Source organism: Perognathus longimembris, chromosome 10 (assembly GCF_023159225.1).
Source record: "Perognathus longimembris pacificus isolate PPM17 chromosome 10, ASM2315922v1, whole genome shotgun sequence".
Classification (NCBI taxonomy): Eukaryota; Metazoa; Chordata; class Mammalia; order Rodentia; family Heteromyidae; genus Perognathus; species Perognathus longimembris.
In genome coordinates, this window is record NC_063170.1 from 51,730,246 (window position 1) to 51,757,538 (window position 27,293).

General features: G+C 40.0%; 1 protein-coding gene across 3 annotated transcripts in view; it reads left to right on the forward strand.

The window, feature by feature from the left end:
* Ptprg (protein tyrosine phosphatase receptor type G) overlaps positions 1–27,293 on the forward strand; it is a 670,876-nt gene that overhangs the window by 432,466 nt on the left and 211,117 nt on the right. The window lies entirely within an intron of this gene.

The following is a 27,293-nucleotide window of genomic DNA, read 5'->3' on the forward strand; positions in this document are numbered from 1 at the left end:
TTGATTGAATTCTGTCTTCGCAAAGGATATTATCTTCTTTCGATCCATGTTTTCAAAGCACACGTGGGAAGGAACTGTGTAATGTTTCTTCTGTTTTCCTTCAAAACTGCTGTGCTTTCCATTGCCTTTGCCTTTCTTGATGGATGATAAGAGCAGTATAGGAGGAGTAGGCTAAAGCCCATATCAGACCTCACTAATTGATTATAGGATCCTTTCCCAAATCTGATAAGATTTTCTAATCCTTCCCAAAGATTGGAGCCAAGCAGACACTCCCAATTAGTCAACAGTCACATGCTAGATTAAACATATTTGCTACCTTCAATTTATGTTAAGGTCTTTCTTGACTTCCTTCAGCCTGGAGACCTTTCAGGTTGTTGTTTTTAAATCAAACTCTCAGAATTAAGGTGTCATCTACAGTCTGACCCAGTCACATTTTTTCCATGCAGAAATCTTGACATCATTCAAGCCAAGTATATTGAATAAGTCCTCTGGAAACACATTTTTAAATTTACCCAGTAGATAGATATTTGTTACTTATCCAGGTTGTTTTGACTCTTTCACAAATGGAATGATGTTTGAAATCTTCAGTATACAGGGAGAGAACAAAATGTACTAATAGTGATCCCTACCTTTTATTGGCCACTTAAGAAGTTACAGGATAGTAGGGCTGAGGTAATTATGAGCATTATGTCATTTAATTGTCACTGATGTGCTAAGTCGGTAATATTTCCATGCTGTAGTATGGAGGTCCTAAGTGGGACTGAAGAGGTTAATTTACCTGTGCATATGAATGTATCAGAGCCACAAATCGAGCCCAGAATAGAACTATGCGTTTGCCAGGTTTGCAAGCCTCAGCTCAAATGTAAATCATATTCTTTCTGGTTAAAATACACTGCTTGACATGTTTCCCATTTAGTTCTGTCCTGTTGCTCTATGCCAGATTCAAGACCAGCTTCTAGAAGGTAGAAATGACTTCAATTCCTTGTTTTGCATGTATTTAGGGTAGTATCCCCAAATCTCATAGTTCTAGATCTGCACAAAGTTCGAAGTCTGTATAAGCAACTTGTACTTCATTCAGCTGTCACTGTATATGTGACATATATTTGCCTTCTATTGGATCCTTACATGTCCATGTTCCTCGGAGATATCTGTACATGCTCCAGAATGATAGGACCCCTTAATCCCATATAGAAATCTTTCCAGTAGAAACCTGTGAGTTCATAATAACAGTGCAGCTTTCACTGTTAATTCTCTGCTCTCTCTCACTCTTCCCCTCCAATTTGTTCTAAACCTATTTCAGGTTTACATTTACATGAGTGTACAAAAGCCAGCACCATTATGGAGCAGTTTTCAGTTAAAACAGTGGGATGCATAGCTAATTTCACTCGTGTTTTTTAAGTGTGTATTGGTATGACATTCTATTAATTACTATATTTCATATCACAAAGCTAAACTGGCCTGTTTAAAAGCCTGCTGAAAGGAAGACAATAACTCTGCAAGCTACACCTCTGAGTGTTTTGTATTTAACAAGACTGTGTTAATATTGTTTTGTGGAGAAAAGAGGGTAAAAATTCATACTCATGATAAAATCACTGCTTCAAAGAAATAAGAGTAAACAACAATACAATGGAAGTTACTCTTCCAGGATGAAAGAAAATATTCCTATGGGAAAGCAAACGCACCCATCCCCCCACCCCCCACCCCCAGCCAATCCTGGTCAGGTTCATGTGGATGGTGGATATTGTAACTTGCTTGCTTTGGCAATTTAGAAGTTTACTTCTATTTGCCTTTGAGTCCTTAGTGTGATGGGGGGTGGGTGGGAATCAACTATACTGTGTCCTGATTTTTCTGCAAATAGGTATTTTGTGACCTCTAAATATAGGCAAGGTAAACTTTAAATACTTGTCTTCTGCCAAGAAATCTGAAATAGCTATTAGGAATAGCTTTTCATCTTTCAAAGTCTGAATGTAGTAAAACACTATAGTTACCAACAAAAAAGGCAATCTTTTCTATTAAACTTTTTACGTTCTCCCTACCTTTTTAACTCACCACCTAGTCTTTTTCACTGCTGGAAAACCAGAGTGACACTTTCAGGTTGGCAGGAAACTGCATTGTTAGCTGAATATTACTATCTTCAGAAGTGTTTGCATTCCTTCATTCTTTCCCTAGAATCATGAAAGTTTCCTGCCTTCCACAATCCCTGTGTCATTACATTTTATTGGATCTATAAAGGTGAATGTGTTCTTTTCCCCCTCCTGTAAGGAACAAAGCTTAGAAAATATGTATAATTCAAAAATGGGCCCCAGCGAAGGCAAAGAACTTTCATTTAATTAAATGCATCAAGTAAAGGGAGATAAGCTTGAACAAGTGGCCGCTGCCTCTTTCCTTCTGGCCTTTTCAAAAGGGACACAATATATAAATGAATACTTTGTGAACTGAATGAGAAAATATAGAAAGGAAGAAATGACTTTGACACAAATTTGTAGTTGATAACCTTGAATCAGAGGCAGAAAGTAAAATCCTAAATGTATTAAAATCGGGGGTTGGGATGGGGATAAAAGAAGCCAGAAGATGAAAACATCCCTTAATGTAACTCTACTATACCTTTCAGTTGACTCCAAACTGGCTCTGTTCCTGGAATTCTTGGGATCTGTATAATGTGAGTAGGGTTTAAGCTCTTGTCAGACCTCACATTATGCATGCATCTTTTCATTTTTAAAAATGAGTTTTCATTCATCCAGTTCTCCATGTACTATAATACATTGCTGAGGTGTTTAGCTGTTTAGAAGCATTTGTAGAGATGGAGATTGGAAAGTTTCTGTCTGGTTTTTAAAAATGCCTTTCTTGTCCCATGTCATCAAATACAACTTTACTGGGTAACTTTCCAAGTGAAGAGTATTGCTTGTCTTGTGGCCATTAAAGTCGTTGAAGTCTCCAAAGATACTGGGAGAGTATTTGTTTGTGTGTCTCAGGGCCTCACATTCTTAGCTTTCCTACTCAAGGCTGGTGTTCTACCACTTGAACCACAGCTTCACTTCTGATTTATTGCAGGGTAATTGGAGATAAGAATTTCACAACATTTTCTGCCTAGACTCATTATGCACCTTGATCCTCTGATCCCAGCCTTTTGTGTAGGTAGTATTACAGATGTGAGACACTAGCACCCGGCTGATCATTTATTTTTTATTACATATATATTGATAGAGAAGTTTCTGAGGACACTATACGTAGAGCAATTGAGTTCCACTGTATTCAGTCCTCATGGCACATCAAAGGGACTTCAGAGTAGGAATTGATGAAATTATTGAGCTGATGGAAGCTAAAAGTCTTGGTTGAAATAAAAATTGGTGTTGGAAACCATTTCTACTTAGCTATATAGAGAACTGCTCATGTTTGTTATTTCTCTTGGACCCTGAAAAACATCATAACTAGTGTTAAATTGGGGGAATATTAGAAATAATTGAATGCATGATTAGTATTACACTAAGGAGGTTTTTAAAGCTGCCAGCAAATTGGAAAACTAAATTTGTTGAATATATTTTTAGTAGATGTCAACAGTATTAGAAAAAGGACAGTTTCTAAACAGGGAAATTGTTTAAAATCAGAATAAATTTATGTTATAAAGAGAATCAAAAGAGGCTCTTGAATTACATAGAGAACAATAGAAATTTACTCTTAGACAGGACTTGAGAAAGCCCAGTGATTATACTGTTTAAATAAGGAATTTGAGAAACTGGGTATTTAGGTTTCCTAGAGGAAGAGAGCCAATAGCATATCTGTGTAATTATAACAGAGGATGTATTAGGTTGGCTGACACAGAGCAAGACCTACACTGGTACTCTATAGATTAGAGAGCTGAGGAACCAGTAGCTATTTAGTCTAAAGCTAAAAGGCTGAGAACACAGGATAATGTCATTCTCAGTCTTAAGGCCGAAGGCCTTGAAGCCCCCCTACAAAGGCACCAGTGAAAGTTTTGTGTTTAAACACTGAATAAGCTGGATTCTGATGGCCACCAACAATGGTGGCAACAAAAACCAAACAAACAAAAAACGCCTTGCTTTGGAAGAATGGAGCACCTAGGTACTACCAGGCTTCCTTCTTTAGCTTTTTGTTCATCCTGTCCCCCAGCTAATTAGATAGGGCTCCCCTCACTGAGGGTACACCTAGTTTCCTAGCTCACAATCCTGTAACAACTTCACAAACACACCCAGAAAAGTATACTTTGCTAATTTCCGAGGTGTCTCTCAAACCAGTCAAGTTGACAGCAATGATGGGCCATTACACAAGGATGTTAAATAGATTTCACGCTTGTGTTAGTGTTGTTTTGGCTAGGAACTACAAACTGCGGGTATGCAGTGGACCACATAAGTGAAAAATCCAGGTGCAGGAATAAATACTAGTGATTAGGGACCAATCTCTATATCCTAGCTCCAGTTTTCCCTGGATTAGCTTCATACCAGCTGTTTCCTTGGAAGTGCTAGAGTAGCTCTAATTTATGCCCACTTCACTTCAAATCTAGCTGGACAGAAATTACAGGTACCTGTCTGAATATTTCTGGGGAAATTCCCATATCCCCCCTACTTTGTCTACATGGATTCTTTCACCCTTGTAACTCAGCATTACATATAGGAAGCTTTTCTTCTAAGAGTGGAGAAGGAATTGTTATTGAAAGGAAATCAGAACTTGGTTCCACAAGGTAGGGGTCAAACTGAGTGAGGAATTCCTTCAGGTTCCCTGACTCTCCCTGATTAACCTGTCATCCCCCCACCCCCACCCCATGGAGATTATGCAATGAATATATACTAAGTGCCATTCATACTTACAAAATATAGGATGTAGAAAGAGCCTCACTAGCAGATTGGTTCCCCCGTGGACTGGACAGGTACTGGCTTTCAGTGTTCGAAGGCAAGTGCTACTGCCATCATTTAGCTGGCTTTCCTGGACCTACAGTGTTGGGATTTCTGGCTTAGATGTCCAGAAATCTCAGCTTTCCACAAATCTCCTTGTGATGCTATGGTGAACCAGATTGAGGATCAACTATGGGGAAAAAAGTGTTCTCTGTGTGAATAAATGTCTTCATAAAGGCCTTTTGCAGATCGTTCTTATTATTCCTGCAAACCAAGTTGACATTTATCAGGGCTAGAGATGTAAAGTATTTTTGATTTGGAATTATTATGTTAAAGTCTGTTAATTTCAGGGCTCTATCTAGTCCTGCTGAAATTTCTCATCTTGGTCATCGGGATTTATATTTCCTTTATGCTACCCAGGTGAATTCTAGCATATGATAAGATGACTCTTCCAGTTGGAACGTGTGACATTAAAATATTAGGACTAAGGAAAAGTGCTCCTTTCATATTTTATCCATTAAATGCCATTTTAATATTAATTATACACATAGCAGATGGCATATATTCTCTGTAGTCTGGACACATGTCTTTTTTAGTAGATATTTGATTGGAAGAATGAGAATAACAATGTATTTGAGCATCACGCTCCTTTCAGCCTATTACAATCCATTGCTTTTTATGTATTCATATTATAGACAAATCTGTACATCAATATTTTCCTTGTAAACAAATCACCATTTCCCCAGTAGGCAAATGGTTTAATCAACGTGCTTTCTCTCTCAGCCATCTTTTGGGTAAAAGAACCAGGAGAATCTAATCAGATCTGACGTGAAGCTGGGCATAAAAGTTATGAATTATATCAGTACAATTTGATAGATTTCCCTGTATTCTATCATTAACGATGAATCTGAAATACAATTTTATATTATTACCAAACAATAATGCAAAGGATAGCATGATACTTTAAAAGAGTATTTCTTTCATTTTGCATTTTGTGTGTATTTTCAGAATGAATAAACTGTTAGTATAGCAAAGTGTGTGTATGTGTGTGTGTCTGTGTGTGTGTGTGTGTGTGTGTTTATCAGTAAACCAAAATGGTGGAAATCCTTCATATACAAAATGACACACACAAAAAAGTAGGTTGTACCAATTCAGTAGGCACATGATCTTAAAAAAAAAAAGTGCTGATACATTTGGTTAGCCTTTTATGTCCTTGTTGTTTGACATTAGAAAGAAAAAGGAGGAACTGGTGGTCTCCCTCACTGAGTACTTCTGATGTGTGACAAGGCCCTTTGTTCCAAACCACACACTACTGAAGAAGGGAAATAAAAGAGAATACAACATGAAACTGCTGGTGTTCTATTTAGGCCCTATGGAAAATCTCTTCTATGCATTTACATCTGCATACATTGCCTTCTTTTTGTTTGTTGGGCTCCTTTACATATGGCTTGTGGATAGAAGAGGAAACAATAGACACTAGTAAGGACTCAACTCACAACACAGATGAATTTTCAAGCTATTCTTCTGAATCCATTTGCTTTTCGGTACCTAAACTGCTTGATGAAAGGAATGTGTTGGTGTGCATTTCTCTGGCTTTGAAGAAAAAATAAAAAGAAAGTATTTTTCCTAAGGGTACATCAAACTCTTGACAGATATCTGAATGTCATTTTTTATTTTTCATGGTTTAATATAGACTGTATTCATATTTATAAATGTAATTGCGCACTCCAAAGGAAATCAGTAATTTGTAAACCATTATCTGTATTTTGAACTTCACTACCATACTTCTGAGACATGTGAGACTTCTGTGGCTGGTGCTTAATATTCTGCAGGCATGACTTTGTTTGCTGTGAGAAAGATAAGCATTGCATCTGTTTCACACCTGTGGTGCTGCAGGTAAGGGGAGCTCCGTGAGTTCTGATCAGGATCTTCAGGGAATTGTCCGAGGTTTTCAGATTTTGCCTCCTCTCAACAGAAATGAAATTGTAGGCTCCTTCTGCCCATCAGAGCTCGGGTGATTAGAGCACTTGACTTTCTAGCCCTGTCAGCCAGCTATTCCTGCAGAGTTAAATGTTCAGAACTTCCTACTAGAGTATATACCATTCAAATAGTATGTGACTAGCCCAGTGAATTTTTTATATGTACACACCCCTGTCGTCCTTATCTCTAGATCTAGATATGGAAGAGATCCATGACCCTGGGAGAAAGCCCCTTATGTCCTTATTGTAACCTCCAAAGCCATTGCCGAGCTAATTCAAACCTTCTTCTGGACCCTATTGACTGTTCTCAATCCATGATGCTTCCTGCTACTCTTGTAGTTCTTACTTGGATAGACTGTTTTTCTCTCAAACTCAGTAGGACTCTTTATAACTCTCTGTAACTCTCAATGAAGGGAACATCCCGCCTGCTTATAGAATGTTCTGGTAGGCCTTTCATCATATTCAGAATTTATGAGTATGTTGCTAGTATTTGCAATGCTGTTTTGTTTTTCCATTTGTCTTCTCTCTTCAGATGGCCTGTATAGCTCATCTTCCAAAGAGTAGTTTGCTAAATTGTCACTGTGTACAATCCCATTTATAATGACCCCAGGATCTGATGAGCTTATTGTTTCTTAGCAGTAGATGGGGCTTCTAGGCGAGAGATGTAAGACCAGGTAATTGAATTCCGAAAAATAACCAGAAAATCATGCCTCCTTTTTTGGTGTCACTTGTTTTCACCTGGTTGCTAGGTAAGAATCTGTCAGAAGAGAGTACAGGCTTCACTGTGAAGATGGAGGCTGCTAGCTGATCTTATTTGGATATTGTAACTCATCTGCTATGTGGAAATGGAAACCAGAATAGGAAATGCCATTGTGTTTTTCTTTTCTTGATTCCCATTCCTCTGTCCCAATAGCATTTCTGTTTTCTGTCAGTTATCAATCACCCACAGTCCCTCCAAGACAGTCAAAGATATGGCCCAGACCATAAAAACTTACCAGGGAGAGGAATGAATGCATCCTGTCCAACAACTTTACAGGTGAATCCTGAAGCCTAAATTATGTATAGGCTCTGTTGGGAGCAAACATTGGAGAATAAATACTTACTGTAACACATAGCATTAATTTGAGTCTTGGAAAATGATGAGTAGGTGATTCACTAGGTAAAATTACATCTTTCTGGTTGTTCAGAATTGATACACTCACATCATAAATTGCTATTGTGATTAATGTTGTAATTAAGGCACAATGATGTTTCAATGTTAGGGAAATTGTGTCCCCACACCCTCAGTGCATTGTAGAATTTAAAGCATTAAGTATTACGGGAATATCCTTATACTATTATTCTCATTTTCAAGGTAACACTGTACTTAGAATTTTTTCAACATTTTGTATTAGAATTACAAAACATGTTGGTAGAAAGTGGGGGGAAGATACCACAGAGGAAGAGGTAAAATAACTCAAATTGTGGAGATGAATGTAAGAATAGCTATTATCAGTTGACCTTTCCATGTGGACAAGTTGATCTGTTTTCACCTTTATTGCTTTGCTTGGCAGTCTTAAAACACTGGGTTTTGTTATATATAAAGTCCCATTTTTAAAGATATAGACAACTAAGGCATGCCTAGTTACCTGACTTGTTTTCCTACATCTGTCTCTACAGAGCACCACAAACTAGGTGATTAGAACAACAGATTTTCTCTCTGGTACTTAGTTGGTTGGTTCCTACTAGGACTGTTGGATATAAACTCTTCAGTTCTTTTATCTTCTGGTGATTGGTTGACTGTCTTTGATAATCTTTGGCTTGTCTTTGGCATTCTTCCTGTGTCTGTCTGCCAGTTTCTCCTTTCTAAAAGGACATCATCAGATAGAACAAGGCTCACCCTGATGATCTCATCTCAACTTGATCATCAGCAAAGATCTACTCTACAAACAAGGTGACAATCAGAGAAACAGGGGACAAGGACTCTTCTGGTAGAGTTGGGTGTAATTTAGATCTTCACAATTGCTTATCTGGCCAGTAAAGAAAAGAAAGAATTCAAGCTCAAGTTCATGTGATTCCACAGTCTGACAAGTGAACCATTGTACATTAGGAAAATACATTTATATTAAGTATTGTATAAACTTTTTTTTTTTTTGCCAGTTCTGGGGCTTGAACTCGGGGCCTGAGCACTGTCCCTGGCTTCTTTTTTGCTCAAAGCTAGCACTCTGCCACTTGAGCCACAGCGCCACTTCTGGCCGTTTTCTGTATATGTGGTGCTGAGGAATCGAACCCAGGGCCTCATGTACACGAGGCAAGCACTTGCCACTAGGCCATATCCCCAGCCCCCCTTGTATAAACTTTTAAGTTCAACACTGAGTAGGCATATGTCATGATAAGAATAATCCTGTCCCAACTTAATTGACTTGGGAATATATGCTGGTAAGAAATGTTAGTGTTAGGTGCCTTGGAATTAGGTTTTGCATGTCCAGTAAATGCATGTTATTCCTTAAGTGGAAGGCAATTGGGCAGTGTTGTATTAAGTCCAAGCAGAAAATATTCTCTCCATCTCATTCTGTGTCAGAGCTGATGTGTTGAACTCCATAACACTGTTTTTGTCATGTGTATTGTAAAGTGTTTACATACATCTTACTGTATCTATGAATATAGGAGATTCTTATTCCCTTCTTGCTACAATTATGACAACCAGAAGTGTCCCTAAACATTACCAAATGTCCTCTGAGGGGCAGAACTGTTTCAGGATACTGGTTTAGAAAGGAAGAAAGGCATTGTGACTCCCACCCACACTGGGGCCAAGTGTGAAGCAAACTTTCTTACTTGAGACTCTGTGACATCCATGGACATTAGAAAGAAATTGACAAATGAGATGGAGAAGTGAAGACTGAGAACACATTTTGCATGTTCTTTGAGCAACGTGATGTTTTTAGGGCAAGATAGTTTGGGAATAAGCAGGAGATAAAAGCAAAGATTTATCATCTGAACAACAAAGCATCATCCATTTTGCCAGCGGTTGACAGCAGCTTGAAAATGGGCGTTTACTTGCTATCATTTGCAGGGGATTTTTGCACTTGAGTCAGGGTTTCTAAAAGGCCTTAGGTCTTAAGGAAAGGGTGATGTTGATTATTCCTGAAGGACTGGTGAGATTTTCACCCAGATCTTTAAGGGGGCGGGAGGGGGGGGGGGTCCTATCTATAGTTTCAACTGCCATTGGAACATTGTCAGGAAGTTCTGACTTCCAGCCACCCACATTCTTTCTCCTCCAGTTTGTTCCAGGTTTTACTGCTCTCTCAGGAACACTGTTTAGATGAAGTTGTTGTTGTTTGCAGGTTGCTTTTCTGGGCTACCAAAAGGATGCCACCCTGAGACACACCCCAGCATGCACACCTTAGGCAGCTGTCTTTCTGCCTCCCATTAGCCAGTGTTCTACCTTAGTCCCCACCATTAATGCAGTTGTACACAGCGGCCACCGCTGAAAAATGAGCTTGACACAAGGAATGACAGACAGCTAGCAAGCGAAACTCTGCGAAAGCAGCATACAGCAGAGTTTGCAGCTCTGAGAGCCACAGAGCTGATGGCCTGAGAGCCCAGTAGAAATGGAGGGAGGAATAAGAATCTGTATGTTACCTGATTAACATTATAAATGAGAAGGCCAGAGAACTCAGATGAGCCCTAATATGAAAAAATCCAGAGAGCTATGAGGTCCTTGCCACTCTGTGCTCCCTGCCTGGGAACAAAACACGGAGTAGTTGCAAAGTGCAAATAGACAGTCATGTGGAGGAATCCGTGGGTAGGAATTAGGGAGCCAGAAGGTTAAAAATACTTGAGTGGTAGGCGGTTGAAGACATAATAAAGCCCAACACTTCAACCTTTAGGCCAGGACATGGTGCTATATTCAGATGGAATGCAATGTGTTGGATAAAAATATAGCTCCTTACCAGAGACCCCTTTCAAAATATAACAATGCATGTGCAGATGTGTTTACTTTAGCTCTCCATGGACCCTGCTTTATTTGCCTGACTCTACCCAGCCATCAGGCTTTACGTAAGTCAATGTGTCTTTATTGTGTGAGTGTCTCTTATACTCATTCCTAACCTCAGCATTTCATAATGTTATTAATTATTAAAACAAATATATGGAAATAGAAACATTGTATCTAGTTATGGCATGCTTATACACACAGTATAGCAATAGCACCTAATAATTTTCAAAAGCAGCCTTAGTTGACTTTGGTGGCAGGTGACTTCACAGCACCCTGACATTTGCGTCACTTCACAATGTGTCAGTGCTTTTATGCTAAAGCCCATCTCTCCTGCCCCTGTCTTGTTTTGGCTCTGTGATTTCTATGATCTCTCTATTCTTGCTTTATGTTTGTAAATCTGGGGAAATGTTGTGCTCCATCTGTTGGCAATAGGTCCTTCCTGGTGTATAGGACAAGCCTGGGTGAATTTGGTTAGCTCGAATCCAGGAAGCTGTGTTCAGAGTTGATATCAGTGTGCCACACACAGGACAGAGCTTCACCCTGGCCTCTGTGATGTTGAAGTAAACAAAACAACAAAAAGGAAAGTTTAGACCAGAAGCAAAGTGAAGGGAAGCCTAGCTCAACTTCCTAGGTGTGAGCTTTCCCTTGGACCGGCTTCCCTGGGTCTCTCCTTCGGAAATGCAACCTAATGTGTGCTGTGTGTGTCTGTCTATGATTGGTAATTACACCAAAAAGTGATGAGGACTCCACAGTAGAATGCTGCTATTGGTGGGCAAAAGGAAGGGCACTGCAGTGTGTGTCCTCTCTGGTGGAGGACCCGCCTAGTAGGATCTGGTAGAAGTCAAGCAGCCTATAGATTAGCCCTGATTGCCCACCAGATGTGTTTTTGATTTGGTTCCTTATCTCTCTGTACCTTCCTTTCCCAGTCTTTACAGAGACAGATGAGCCAGGCACTAGTGGCTCATGCCTGTAATCCTAGCTACTCAGGAGGCTGAGATCTAAGAATCATAGTTTGAAGCCAGCCTAGGGAAGAAAAGTCCTTGTGAGACTCTTTATCTCCAATTAATCACTCAAAAACTGGAAGTAGAGCTGTGGTTCAAAGCAGTAGAGCTCTAGCCTTGAGGAAAAGAGCTCAAAGTCAGGCCCTGGGTTCAAGCCCCACAATCAAAAACTAAAAATAAGTTTTAAAAAATAGGTAAATGACAACAGCCCCAGCTATATAGAGTTGTGGGATGGTCAAGTTCCCTTTTTATCCAAAGCTAATGTCCCACCCTCTGTTTCATAGATGGAGCTCACATAATTCTTTTTTTTTTTTTTTTTGGCCAGTCCTGGGCCTTGGACTCAGGGCCTGAGCACTGTCCCTGGCTTCCTTTTGCTCAAGGCTAGCACTCTGCCACTTGAGCCACAGCGCCACTTCTGGCCGTTTTCTGTATATGTGGTGCTGGGGAATCGAACCCAGGGCCTCATGTATACGAGGCAAGCTCTCTTGCCACTAGGCCATATCCCCAGTCCCTCACATAATTCTTAATTATGACATTTAAACATAAGAGTCTGCTATATTCTGGGTCCCCAGGACCTTACTCAATCCATATCATCTTGAAAATAGCTTTAAAGCTTTCTCCCTCAAGGGTCTGAAACCATCCTCCAGCCCCTGAAGTATGCAAAACTATCCAGGGGGCAGAACTCAACCTCTTATCTTATAGCTACCAACCTTACAAAGTGGACTGAGGCCCGGTGTGAGAGGATTTGTTTGCAAACATTCTAGTTGATCGTACATAGAACGTGTTTAAAGGCTATATGATGAGAACACACGACTTCTGTGAAAGTCAGGAGATGATTTACTTATGCTTGTAGGTTGTGGCTGGATGAGATCACTTGGATGTGTAAGGGGTAAGATATGTCCTGTCTCCTCATCAATGCAGATTCCCTGGGCACGCTTACTCTGAAACTTCATTGTGATGGCTCACAATATGGCTCATCAGAACTCTGCACATCAATATTTTAGTAAAGTCTGCAAACAAGTCTTGTCATCCATGTGGTGTTTGGTCCCATTTCAGTCTGTCTTTGAGGTTACTGTCATGAACTTGTCACTTCAAATATTTTTGAAAGAAATTCTTCTTATTGATGGTTTGTTACATAGTACTGAACCTGTGGAACAAAAGTTGAAGTCATTGTTTCATCTCACCCTCTGCATTTCAGTTCCCAGAGGTATAACTGCAGTTAAATTTCTTAAAGATTGTTGTTGTTGTAATATTTTTTCCTGTGTATGTGTGTTTACTTTTTTCTTTAACTCAAACAAAGGGATGTAATGGTGTGTGTGTGTGTGTGTGTGTCCATGACTTGTCTTTTTTTTAAGTCAGTAATATGTCATAGGCCTCTTTGCTTGCATATCAGCAACAGAATGAACATTATTCTTTTTAATAGTACATAATATTCTGCAGTATGGATGCTCCTTAATTTATTTAGTCATTCTCCTATTGATTGACAATGAACCTGTCTCCAGTCATCTGCTATTATAAAGAATGCTTCTCAACTCCCTGAATCTCCCTAGTTGCATCAGACACATGGTTTAAATTCCAACTAAGGCTATCACTTTGAAGCAACTTCTGATTTTGAATCTCTTTCACTCAGGTTTTGGGCAGGTGGTTTTGTGCACATGGCTTTCAGTAGTGACTAAATGTGAAGATTAGAGATAATGAGCCAGGTTTCCTGGGCAAAGATCTGGTGTTTTCATTATTCCATTATGTATTACAAATCCAAGAAAGTAAAAGGCATACGTGTTTGGGCACTGTTATATTTAGCATATAGCCTCTCTGAATATTTTCTACACTCATCTGGGTAGTCCATGAATGGAGCTAATCAATAGCATAAATGTTGGCCGACATGGTTTCCAGTAGATTTTTGGCTTTGTAGAACCATTACTTTGATATTTTGTTGGTTTTTAATTCTCTCACTTAAACTCTATTTTTCTTCCAAATTATTAGTTGACTCCTGCTGAGATTTATCTATCAGAGTCTCAAGATGAACGCATTAATACTGGAGTAATTAGCCCCTGTGCAAACCAGCAGGACATCACATGGTTTGGTCCCAGAGCCTAAGAAACCTTGCTTGGTTTCTTGGCATGAGGACCAGTGAAGGGTGCCAATGGAGTTTTCCACTTACAACTCAATACCTGATTAAATGGATGGGTTGAAGTGTAAATTGTTGTTTGGAAATGAACAAAATGTAAGTGGTGGAGACAAGAAGATGAGTTTATAATTGTCCACAGTGAAATTCCTCCAACTTTGCTCCTGTGTTTACATTTTTTTATCACAATATTAAGGGCCAAAGGAATAAATAAGTGGGAAGAAAATGAACTGGAAGGAGAAATTAGTAAAATCTAATCAACAAAAATTATACAAGTAATTTATTATCAAGTAACCAGTGCAATATAAATACAGTGTTTTCATTCTGTACTAGTGCTAGGGCTTGGTGGTTAATTGGAGTTGGGTTGTTACAGACTTTCCTGCCTGAGCTGGCTTTAACCCTCCATCCTCAGATCTCAGCCTCCTGAGTAGCTAGGATTACAGGTATGAGCCACTGTCATCTGGCCAGAATGTGGTTTTGAAACAGAGTTATTGGTCATAATGATGTGTACTCTATCGAATCCCATACTTTTTTGTGACATTCTTACTTTCTCCCCTGTGATAATAAATCCTATTCTCAAACTTATAACTTAAACCCAACCCTCAAACCTTTTTAAAGCCAACATCATCCAAGATTCACTTTATATCAGTCTTCCATATGTAGAAACAGGGAGTTGGAAAACTAAATAACTTATGATCTTCCTACCTGATGAGGCAGAGCTTGAACTTGAACTTGTATTATCTAATAGTATCATCAATAGTGTCTTTTCCATTCCATCTTATACTGCCTTTGACTATGACATTCTAAAATCTAACAACACTCTCTAGGGAATTCAGAAACATTCATCCAAGATTTTGAACTATCATCAAAGCTCCAATGTTGGCAAACCCCAATCTTCTTACTACAGGGGCTTTTGACCATTTCCTAAAGAATTATTCTAAGCCTCTCTCCCCCGTCTTCCCTCATAGCAGTTACTCTGGTGCTCTGCCTAGCTTTCAGCAGCAGTGATTTGCCTTCTTAATTCTCAGGAATGTTTTCACCAAATAGAGGGTCTTGGAGAATCAGCACCTTGTACAGTGTTCTAATTTTATGGCTAGATGGTGGGAAACTATTCATTCTAAATAAACATACACTTTTCAATGAAGAAGCTATGTTAACTGAATTATTGATATAGATCAGAGACAGCAGCTCAGTCTTTATTTCTGCCTCCTTTGTGGTGCTTGTGAGCTCGAATAGCTGTCTGTTTAATGACAATGAGGGACAAATGTGAAGAGAACTGTATCAGAGTGAGATCTGGAATGAAGGAAGGTCATACCCTGTGTGAAGCTGAGCTGTGTGTCATAGAGGCTGACAGATTCGTTCCTGGGTCACGCTTTGCTGATGAGGTTGGAGTTCTGAGTTGAGTCCCCAATCAGTCCATTAGTTCCACCCTTCTGTCAGTGAAACCCTGGTAGCAATTTCAGTTTCATTTCTTTTTTCAGTTTTTCATTGTTTTTTTTTTCCTTCACTTGGAGTGAATTTTTATTTTTCTTTTGTAGATGAGTTATGTTTGAGAGCCAGCAAATATTTTAAATTATGATAAACAAATCTTTCCTGACCCCAAATCAATCTCGACTCTTCACCTCTAAGAAAACTACTGTTAGTGTGTATGTCATTTTCCATAGAGAAGCTGGTTTTGCTTTAGTTCTGCAAATGTATGCATGTGCTTACACAAGTGCAGTATTGTGGTGGCTATGCTCTTTAATTCAAGTGTGATCCCATTGCTTCCTGACTTGATTAGTAATATATCTTCAAAACTAAGGGTGATGGCACACGCTTAGAATCCCAGCTAGCCTAGACTATATGTAACAAGACCTCAAATGAATGAATGAATGGACGTCAGTAGCTACTGACCATTTCTTCACCCCTTCCTTGAGAGGGCATTTGTCATATCTCTGTGTATGATACATGTACAATTTTTTCCTTTATAACAACAGTGGAGGAAAGTATTTGTATATTTATTTGCCTTTATGTTTGCAAAGATACCCTTACAACAAATAACTGTTTAGAAATCATAAAAAAAGAACTTTCTTAAACAGTGAAAAGGGTTCTTCTTACTAGGTAAAATAAATGAAGGTAATCATTCCTATTCATTTTTATGACAACTTAAAATGAGAACAGAAATGTGTATCTAGTAGGTGAAGAGTAGGAAAGTGAGTCAATGTGAGCAATGTGAGTCAATGTGAGCAGTGGTGTATGAAAACCACATCCTTGGGGCTGGAGGCATGGCTTACATGGCAGAGCGCTAGCCAATGAACGAGAGCGGCAGGTACAGAGTTTGAGTCCGAGGCAGGGGTGGAGGGGAGAGAAGGAGTGGGTGAAACTGAAAGAGAGGGGGAGAGATGAAGAGAGAGGAAGAGAGAACTTGCTCCAAATATTCACAGACTCTCTGGTGGGCAATGATTCTTAGACTTTCTGGTTTATGCCTTTGCCGATACCAGTCAAAGCCTGAGACCACAGAGAACAGGGCTTTGCCAAGTGTATCAGTTAACTTTCTCATCGCTATGACATAATTACCTTACATAAACAACCTAAGGGAGGAAGGATTTCTTTTACTTCATGATATCGGAGGTGTTGGTCAATCATGGGAGGAGCAGAGCAATTCGTATCATGGCAGCCAGGGAGCACAGAGACAGACATGTCTGCACTGAGTTAGCTTTCCCTTTTCCTCCCTTCTTTGTGGGACCTTAGTCTGAATGTAATGGTATTGTCCACTGTTAGGATGGGTCCTTCCCCCTTCGGTTGATTCTCTGGATACAACCTCATGGACACAGCCAAAGGAATGCTTACTAATCTCCTAGATTCTTCTCAGTCTAATCAAGTGACAATCAGAATTAATCATCACAATGGGTTTTCAATGTAGGGCATATACACAGCCATGAGTTCATCCAGTGGGAGGCGGTACCACACATCTGGCATGTTTAACAGTATTTCAGGCCACTTGCAGCCAGCCCTGCTACAGCCATATCCAGAGCATTGTAAAGACCCTCCACTCATACCAGTCATCTTTTCAGAGGTGTGTTATTGTAAGGGAGCCGGAACAGCGAAATGAGGAAAGATCAGGATGGAGAAAAGTAGCTCCCATTCATGCATTCTACAATCACTCAATGAGTGCTTGCTGTCTGGCTGGCCCCAAGGACATCAGTAATGACAGAGGAGGTCACAGGAGAAGGCTGTTTTGGAGCTAAAAGTTCAGAGATAGTTTGTGGACAAAAATAGCAATTTTAAATACAGATAATCTAGATAGGTTGACCCACCTAGACATTAAAGCCTGTTAGCTGGGTGGGCATCAGTGACTTATGTCTGTAATTCTAGCTATCTGGGAGGCTGAGATCTGAGGATGAAGGTTTGAAACCAGCCCAGGCAGAACAGTCTGTGAGACTCTTATCTCCAGTTAACCACCAAAAAGTGGAAATAGAGCTGTGGCTCAAGTGGTAGAGCACTAGTTTTGAGAGTATGTGGGGAAACAAAGCTCAGGGAGGGCACCTAGGCCATGAGTTCAAGCCCCAGGACTAGAACACATACACACAAGCCTCGGGTTGTCTAAGGACAGTAGAGAGTGTGGTGGTCTAAGTTTACAGAATTCAAAAGCAGTTGGGAAGCTTCTGGAATGTTTTGCCTGCGTGTTCATGGAAATGTTTTGCATAAATCTTTTACTTGGCTGTTTTTTGGGGTACCACAGCATTGCTTGTGTTTTCATGCAAGCTCTCTAGGAGGCCGAGGCCTGGGAGAAGCTAAGAGATATAACCAACTCCACACCGGTGTTAATTTTACTTAGCTAAATCGCCCATTTATGGCATCATCGTTTCCCTCCAGAACCTGTTATGGGTAGAAAATGCAGTATCAAAAGTAAGGAGAGAACTGGAATGGGAACTTTAGGTGAGTAAGTTAACATATATACTATATTTCAGGATTCTTGTATTTCAAAATGGGAGACAGATTGCTGACTCCTAGTTGGTTTTGAATGATTTATATAACCTTTTATTTGTGGTTGAATGTTACAGTCTGTGTTGTCATGGAAATTCTATTGAATTTATAGGTCCATTTATCCAAAATGATTTTCCAGACTTCATTTCATGGTGAATCATGTGGCTGTTACTTCCAAGTACAAAGCAATTTCTAAAAGGAAAAAAAAAGTTTCATATTACAAAGAGCACCAATACTATGGTGTTGATTTTCCTGTTTTAGAAATACAGATGAGTTCCACATGCACCTCAGGGGGCCCTCTGTCATCCGTCTACCCAGTGCCTTCCAGAACTGACCTTATACACACAGTCGCTATGCATCCAAGGAAGCATTGTTTTGATAGGAAAGCAAGTCATAACAGGAACCTTAAGAATAGGTGAAAGCTAAGAAGGGACCATTTTGTGGGTGGGACAAAGTGATCTCCCAATCTGTGAGCCCCATGACAGTGGATGTGCCCACCCTCCCCACTTGACAGATCCATTGTAGAAGCAGGAGAAAAACAGTACTTTTCCATATGAATTTTGACAATGAGAATGGGCTGAGTAATTACTGACTGTGGGTGCTCATAGTGTGTGTTATAAGTAGTTTGCAGCATCACTAGACACCCATAGCAATCCCTCTCTTGTGTAGTGCCGACCAATTATGTCTCTACACCTGGCTTGCTAAATTCCCACTGGGACACAGAATCACTGACCATTGTGGTTACATGCTGGGTGCAGTGGCTTCACCCTTTCATCCTAGTTATTTGGGAGATGATCGTTTGCAGCAAGCCTGGCTGTGAAAGTTTTGAGACTTCATCTCAACCAGTGAGTGGGTATCATTGTACCATTCTGTCATCCCATCAAAGCAGGGAATCACAGATAATAGGAATACAACCCAGGCCAGCACAAGCATAAAGCAAGATCTTATCTTGACAGTAACCAGTGCAAAATGGGACTGCTAGAGTGGTTCAGTTAGTAAGGTTCCAAGCCTTGCACAAGGCCATGAGTTCAAACCTGAGTACTACCAAATATGTGAACAAATAAATACGTACTCTTTTCTGGAAGCTTCAAGCTAGGATCCTAGCAATAAGTAGTAGACAGTTCTAATGACTAAGGAGAATTCTGATCAGGATGTATAGTAGACCAATTTAATAACGACTCTCTAGTGTTCATGTTCAGATGACGGCTGTATTTCTAAGTAGAGAGGTCTAATACTTTGGTCTTCATTTCTTTTTATATAAAATAGGAAAAATAAGTTTTCCTCCTGAGAGTAGTGGGAAGGATCCTAGTTAATATAATGCATTTTTTGAAAGGCACATTAAAATTATTTGCTTTTGAACTGAAATTTGGACTTTTTTTTAACTGAAGCCCTAAAATTTGAACTCAGAGTCCTGCACTTTCTGAAAAAGAGGTATACCACTTGGACCACACTTCTAGCCCCTTTTGCTTTTGTTCTTTTTTCATGTACGGTTTTGTTTTTTGGCCTGAGACTGGCCGCAGACCCTCATCCTTCTACCTATGCCCTCCAACATACTTGGATCAGAAGCAGTGCCACTGTGCCTCATTTCCTGGATGAGATTGGGTCTGAATGATATTTGCCAACGCTGGCCTCAAGACTCAGTTCTACTAAACTCTGCCTCCTGGTAGCTGGAGTTGCAGGCAGAGCAGGGCTTGGCGCACATCCCCACCTCTAGTCCTGTATGGGAGTGATCCTGCCCAGTGACACCTTGTCACTGTACCGTGCTCTGCCAAGCAGGTCACTTTAACCATGCTTGGCCCCAAGGTGTACAGCACCTGAATCACATTTCCTGGGTCTTGAAGAAGGTGGCAAAATAAACCATATTCTGTTGTCTGAGCCAGTTACCCTTTTCATTTTGTTCGTTTTACTTATCTGCTACCAAATATCATATACAAGGAGGAAGGTTCCCAAAGGTAAGTGTACAGGGGATCAGGTTTTCATACCCTTGTCATTAGTACCCAAATCAGTAGACTTAGCACCCCCAATGACTCTCCCAGGTAGAACACTACAAAGGTAGCCATGGTACTACCTCATGAAGCTTCCCTCCTTCCTCCCCTCTCTTCCCCTTCTGTTCTTCTGCCCTCCTTCCTCCCTGTAAGTCAACAGCACACTTGGTGTTCCCTGTTGTAGTTACTGCTCACTTTCCTACATGCATAATGGGGATATGGCCATGATATGATTAGATTCCTACTTCATTTGTGGCCAAATTTATACTGAACTACACACACACACACACACACACACACACACACACACAGAGTAAATCCCTAGAAAGCTGAAGTTACTAATGTAACTTAAAGCCTGTACTATGCCTTATTAAGGGAAGAAGTAGAAAAATTAAATGTTTATATGATTAGTCAGATGTATCACTGAGTCAGAGAAATACTGAAAAATCAATCAAGAGACTTATAATGGAATAAACTTTTGCAAGGTCTCCCAAAACTGTCTCAGTCCCTTTTTGTATGACTCATACATAGCCTTAATGTTCTTCTATTCCAAAGACTTGGATTTCTGCTCTAAAGTAGTTAAGATAATTAAGTGATAGGAAGAATGAATGCACTCAGTGATTATGGGTATTATACAAAGCAAACCTTTGGAAATGTTTATTTAAATGCTACTTCTGCAAAGGTAGCAAATACCTGCTATTCTTTGGTGGTTGGTTCTTCTAAAAATACCTTTTCAATGAAAGCTGCTTAAGCCCACACATGGGCTTCTTGGATCTATCTTGCCACATGACTCATTGGAATGTTGACTGGCCAAGGAAAGGACTATAGATTCACCTTAATTTACCCATTCTTTTCAGCACCAAAGGAAAGTGATATATCTTTTACAGCTATAGCAGCATGAGATTTACTTAGTTTGCTCTGACTTTACACAGGCACATTTAGTGTAGGCTTATCACAGTGATCTCAGGATGCATGTGACTTTGATTTTTCTAAGGGAGCAACTGAACCATAAAGATGGTAATGTCTTCCACTTCTCCTCCCATCTTTATCACCTACTATCCAGGTTGGCCAGCTACATGACATTAGTCCCTTGCAGCTCAAGAGAGTAAAGGGGTTGTCACTTGGGCCTCCTTCTCCAGGGACAGGCCTTCAAGGAAGAGGTGAATACAGTGTAACTCTATGTAATTCTGGCTGGATTCTGAAGGCTGAACATCAACACAGTTTCTCTGTTGAAGTCTGGAGGTAGAATTCTTTGTTTTAGGGGAAACTCTGTGCAGATGAGATGAGATCCATCTGCGTTATGCAGGGTAATCTGCTTGGTTCCTAAAATCTAACTTAATAATTAACCACATCCACAAAATACTTTCACAGAAAACTATCCCAAAGCCAGGTGCTGGTGGCGCATGCTTACTCCTAGCTATGTGGGAGGCTGAGATTTGAGGATCATAGTTCAAAGACAGCCTTGGCAGAAAACTTTGTGAGATTCTTAACCTTTAGTTAAGCAGCAAAAAGCTGGAAGTGGGGGAGTGGCTCAAAGTTAAAGCACCAGACATGAGCAGAAAAAGCCAAAGGAGAGTGTGAGGCCCTGGGTTCAAGCCTTACTCTCAGCACCATGAAATTGTCCTCCTATAATAGGTATTTACTCCATGATTGGATTATGCATTTTTACTTCTTAGTTTTCTCCATAGCTAAGAATAGATCCTCTTCGATATAAGCTTTAAAATGTTTGAGATTCTTGTAGATTGCAGAGCAAGTGTGTGTGTGTGTGTGTGTGTGTGTGTGTGTGTGTGTGTGTGTGTGTGTGTGTGATCTGTCTTTAGTAGAGCTATATCTGGGCTCCCTGTCTTTTCACAGTGATTTGGGTGTACAATTTACCTTGCTGAGCATTTACTCTAGTGGTTTAAATCCCTTTGTTCATTGAATTCCAGATTAACCCCACCACCACCACCTCTTATTATTTATTCCAAGAGAGAGCAAAGGCTTTGTGGAGGTGTTTGTGGCTTTATCACCTGGCTATCCTTGCTTCAAGCCACAAAATGTTCCCCTTATTTTATTCATTCCTCAAACAAAGTAATAGCATTTGCAATGAATTGCTCTGTGCTAACCACATACGCTTGAACCAGCTGACTTCCACTTTGTCTGTAGAGGTTTTCCTGTGTGATGCTTCCTGCAGACTTAAAGATTAGATGGTAATGATGGGATGAGCATATGTGATCTGGTTTAATAATAATTAAGGTACACCATAATTTTTTAAAATCCCCGTGGATTGAGTACTGGTTTTACAGACTTCAGTTCTGACATCATCCAAAACAGATTGTTCAAAGAGAATGAGTAAATCATTGCTATGTTTAGATTTTCATTTTTTCTTTATTATAGCGTGTGTGTGTGTGTGTGTGTGTGTGTGTGTGTGTGTGTGTGTGTGTTCGTGTAGCAATTACTGGATGGGGCTTGAACTCAGGGTCTGAGCACTGTCTGAGCTTGGTTTTGCTCAAGGCTAATGCTCTACCACTTGCACCGCAGCTCGATTCCTGGCTTTATGGTAATCAGTTGGAGATGAGAGTCGCACAGATTTTACTTCCCAGGCTGACTTCAAATGCTGATTCTCAGATCTTAGCCTCCTTGAGTAGCTAGGCTTTTATGCATGTGCCACTGGTGCCCAGTACTCAGCCCACTTTTATTCTTAGAATGTAGTAGCAGATAGGAAGAAGTTGTCAAAGAACTGGTTTGCCTACTACAGATTGTCACTACTTATGATTAGAAAACCACGTTTCCTCTCTTCAGTTCTATTCCCTGTTTCCTTCTTGTGATTCTTTTGAGCTTTCCTGGCCTTTTGTTGTTGCATGTATGAAAACTGGAGTTTTCAACCCAGGGCCTTGTGCTTGCTAAGTGAGCATTCTTAATGCTGAGCTGTGCCTTCAGCCTGGATTTCCTTCTTCAAACAAGGTCTTGCTCCCTGCCCAGGCACACATCTTGGCGCAATCAACTTAAATTCGATTTCTTAGCACCTAGGATAACAGTTACACATCACTGTGTCCAGCTCTTCATTGGCAGGAGGCCTCACAAGTTTTTTTCTGCTGAGGCTGGTCTTGAATCTCTATCTCAACAATCTCAACTTTCCAAATAGCTATGATTTAGAAGCATGAGCTGCTGCCCTCCATTTTCTCTTCAAATGATATTAGATCATTCAATAACTTGACTCCTCTTAAGTTATATATGCACTGATTCATTACTTAACCCTCCCTACCCCTCTTCCTCTTCTCCCTCTTCTCCATCTCCCTCCAAATTTCTCCCTCCCCTCTTTCTCTCCCTCTTCCCCTACTCTTTCCCCCTTTCCCTTTCCCTATCCCTCCCTCTCTTATTCTCTGCTTTTCTTTTGGACAGTACTAGTGTTTGAACTCTGGGAAGATTCTTTATAGCCACTCCTTAGCTAACTTAATTAATTCATCCTGTTTTTAGTTTTTATTGTTATTATGAAGGTGATGTACAGAGGGGTTACAGTTACGTTAGGTAATGAATATATTTCTTGTGGACAGTGTTCCTGCTATTTTCTTAGCCCTTGTATGAAGAGTATGTAGAAGAATTGGAATTTCTCAGAAGAAAATGAAATGGGTGTTTGAAGTCTGCAGAGAAGAGAAGACATTGGACTGTTCTCTCTTGCATTGGATTTGTTTCCTTTGGCCTTCCTTATCACAAAAACTTGAGAGCTGACTTAGACCCAGAGTTCCTAGACAGAATAAAGTTCCTCTCCCAGAAAAAAAAAAAAAAAGATATCTCCTTCTATCCTATATTACTTTAGTATTCTCTGAATGTATTTCTCACCTGACTAAGATCTATTTATTGCCTTGGGCTTTTTTGTGACACCTTTACTCAAAGCAAAGGTTAACCTTGTCTTGCTAATGACACCCAGTCTTTCTTTGGCTGAGTCTTCATCAGTCCTGGGTGCCTTGCACATGGCAGGCATTATAGGCTAGTATTCTTGCCCTTATAAGGAAGCTCAGTCACTGAGATCTCAACCCTACTCCACTTCCTTTCTTAAAGAATGTTGCAAAGTTTGGATACTTTAATAATTGCAGAGACTGGTTTGTGATTGTTGATATGCCTTCGGAGCTGATTGGAAGATGTGAGGACACCAGAAAGCAGAAAGGGCAGCTGAAACTGCGTCTCTCAGGTTGCTTATGGTACCATCCCATGCTGTGTATCCAGCATGATGGAAGGAAGCCTCTGGATTTTATTTTTGCCAGTCCTGGGACTTACACTCAGGGCACTGTCCCTGAGCTTCTTTTTGCTCAAGGTTAGCACTCCACCACTTGAAACACAGTGCCACTTCTGGCCTTTTCTGTTTATGTGGTATTGAGCAAATGAACCCAAGGCTTCATGAATGCTAGGAAAGTACTCTACCAGGAAGCCCTATTGTCAACCCCAAGCTTCTGAATTTTGAAGCAAAAGAAATCTCTCCTTAAGTTATTTTTCCCATGTATATGTCACAGTGACAAAAGTCCGACTCACATACTAAGTGAAGAATATATAAAATATTGTAATCAAGTATGGAAAGTTAACAATGAAATCTATGTTCCCCACCCTTCATAACTAATAAAATAATAAGAGTATAGAAAAGATTTTTAAAGTTTTTTGTGGTGCTAGGGTTTGAACTGCCTGGCAAGCAGGCAGTTTAGTAACTGAGCCATGCCCCCAGCCCTTTTTCCTTTAGGTAATGTTGAACTGTGTCTCACTTTTTCTTCCGGGTCAGTCTGGACCTTCTACTTAGACTTCCTGAGTAGCTGGGATGATAGGCATCAACCATTGAACATATTTTGTTTATTGAGGTGGAGATCTGACTGGATTTTTCCCTGGACTGGCCTTTAACTACTATCTTCTCAATCTGCCTCCTGAGTAGTTGAGATTATACAGTTGTGAGCCATAGCACTTTTCCATAATAGATCTTTGATTGCTGAACTTTTCAGAAATTTTCCTTGGCTTCTTTGCTTCAGGCTTCTTTGGCAGGATGTTAAGTTTTAAATATTGTTCAGACCCATCTTTTTAGAAGGAACATACTTTGTGGGATATGGAAGGGAGATCTGTGGACCTGGCTTTTGATAGTAAATGCAGCTCAGTAGCTAAGTTCAGACCTGCCAAAATATCTTTGCAAAAGAGATTTCTAGCATCTGTCTAAATTTTAACTCATCAGCAACAGCAGCACAAATCCCAGAGTCCAATTCACTCAGCAAAACCTCATCTCCTTAGTTACTTTCATATATTTAGATAGCTTCCTAACTCAGTAGATTACAATGTGAGAAAAATAGCAAGGAAAACTGATATTTCCTACCTGCTCTACTGTTCTTTTTATGAGATGTTTTATTATCTTGGTGGGTGGAGCCTGGATGCAAATATTTTCTAAAACTGCATTTATTTACCTAGTTGTAAATGAATGCCCTTGAAGAGGTATTAAAGTATTCTGTATCACACACAATTGAGGTGATGCATTAAACAGCACTGGCCTGGTTAGTGGGCTGAAGTATACCAGACTTCTGTGAACCTACTTAATTTGAGGACCTAAGTTTAAAAGGAAAAGTAAAGTGCAGTTTTCTCAATATACTTGTGCAGTTTCTTTCCTTGGGTTCGTAGCATTATGGCCAAAGCAATTCACCTAGTATTAAACCATTTTAATCTACACTTCATGGAATGGGTTTTGCTCAATGTAAATTCATGAGGTCTAAGGCTGTTCGAACCTAAAGGTAATACACTTGTAAGAAACTGCCAGAATCAGTGAGAATCCAGTGTCCTACATTGAAAGAAAGAAAATCTTCCAAATGATTCTACCTCTTCCATCTCCCATCTATGTAGGTACCATCCCAGAATTTCCATGGAAAGTGCTCTGAATTACACTGCCTTAATGTAATCCTTCAGAATCCAAATGTCTACCTTGTTCTTATCATATGTGTTCATCCAGTCTCTGTTTATTTTTGGCTTATACATCACCTGCTCACCTAGTTATGACTTAGCTTTGCCTTCTAGGAATTGATAGTGCAAGGTCAGATCTTCAGAGTTTCAGTAGGATGTGTTTATTTTATATACAGTAAACTCACCTTAGTAATGGATTTACCACACATAATTTTGACCAGACATGGTTTTTTAAAAAAAAACAACAATGCTAAACATAAGAAATTTCAAAAACAAAAATTTTCAAACGCCCACATGCATTACACAGCTCAGTTGACATGGAAAAGCCCTGTCAGCCTTGTGTTATAGGTCGGAATGGTGTGATCTGCTCATTTCCTGAAAACCTGTTACCCCAAAAGCAAATGGTGCCTACAAATTGAGGCTAAAGTTAATTGAAGTGATAAAGGGAAATTTTTAGAATTGTTATCAGATTCATTATCAGGCAGAATATCTTAACAGAGGTTAGAGGGCATTATGAGAAAAATGAACCACGTATGCACGGTATTTGAAATATGATCTAGCTGTAGGTGAGCCATAATAAAACATACAACAATCATTCGTTGTGACCATGATATAGTCTAGTCTATTTGGACTCAATGTATTTAAACTCATGGTACATACAATATAGGTAAATGTGAGTACATTTATTTATTTTGTTGGTCATGGGGCTTGAAGTCACATGTTAGGCACTGTCCCTGAGCTTTTTCACTCAAAGCTGGCACTCTACTCCTTTGAGCCACAGTGCCACTTCTGGTCTTCTGGTGGTTAATTGAAAATAAGAGTTTCATGGACTTTCCTGTTCAGCCTTGCTTCAAACCATAATCCCCAGATCTCAGCCTTCTGAGAAGCTAGGATTACAGGTATAAGCCACTAGCACCCAGCTTGAGTAATCACTGAACTGAAGATTCAGTTTTTCCTTAACAGTCGTGCCCTTAGAGCCATGCATCTGCAATACCCAGGACCTATGGACTTACCTCTCCCCCCCACCCCCCAAAAAATCATATGATGCTATTTAGAAAAGTGAGGAAATAGAGGTTGTGAAAGGAACTCAGGGTGTAGAAGGTCTGATTTTCTCTAAACAGTACTGTCATTCATACTGAGTGATAAAATGGAGTCCCATTCTGCCTAGGAATTTTAAGATGTCTATTAAAAGGCTGATGAGGTCGAAGCATGGTGCTCTGCACTACACTAGAATACTCACAGTTCCCCCCCCCACCCCCCCCCAAGTAGAAATACTTGTCTTTACATGTGACTAAACTGAGGCTCAAAGATACCTTGCCTGCAGGCATGTAGGGAAATGGGTGAGGAGCTGTCGTTCTGTCACTTAGGTAGTCTCCTGGGTATGCTGTCCTTTTGTTTTCTGAGCCTTTTTAAGTAAGACGATGTTTTCAAGCACTGAAACTGTGTAGTGATTTTAAGTTGATCTATCTGTGTTTTGTTTATTTCAATAAGAAACTATAGCCAGGTGTAAAGGGAT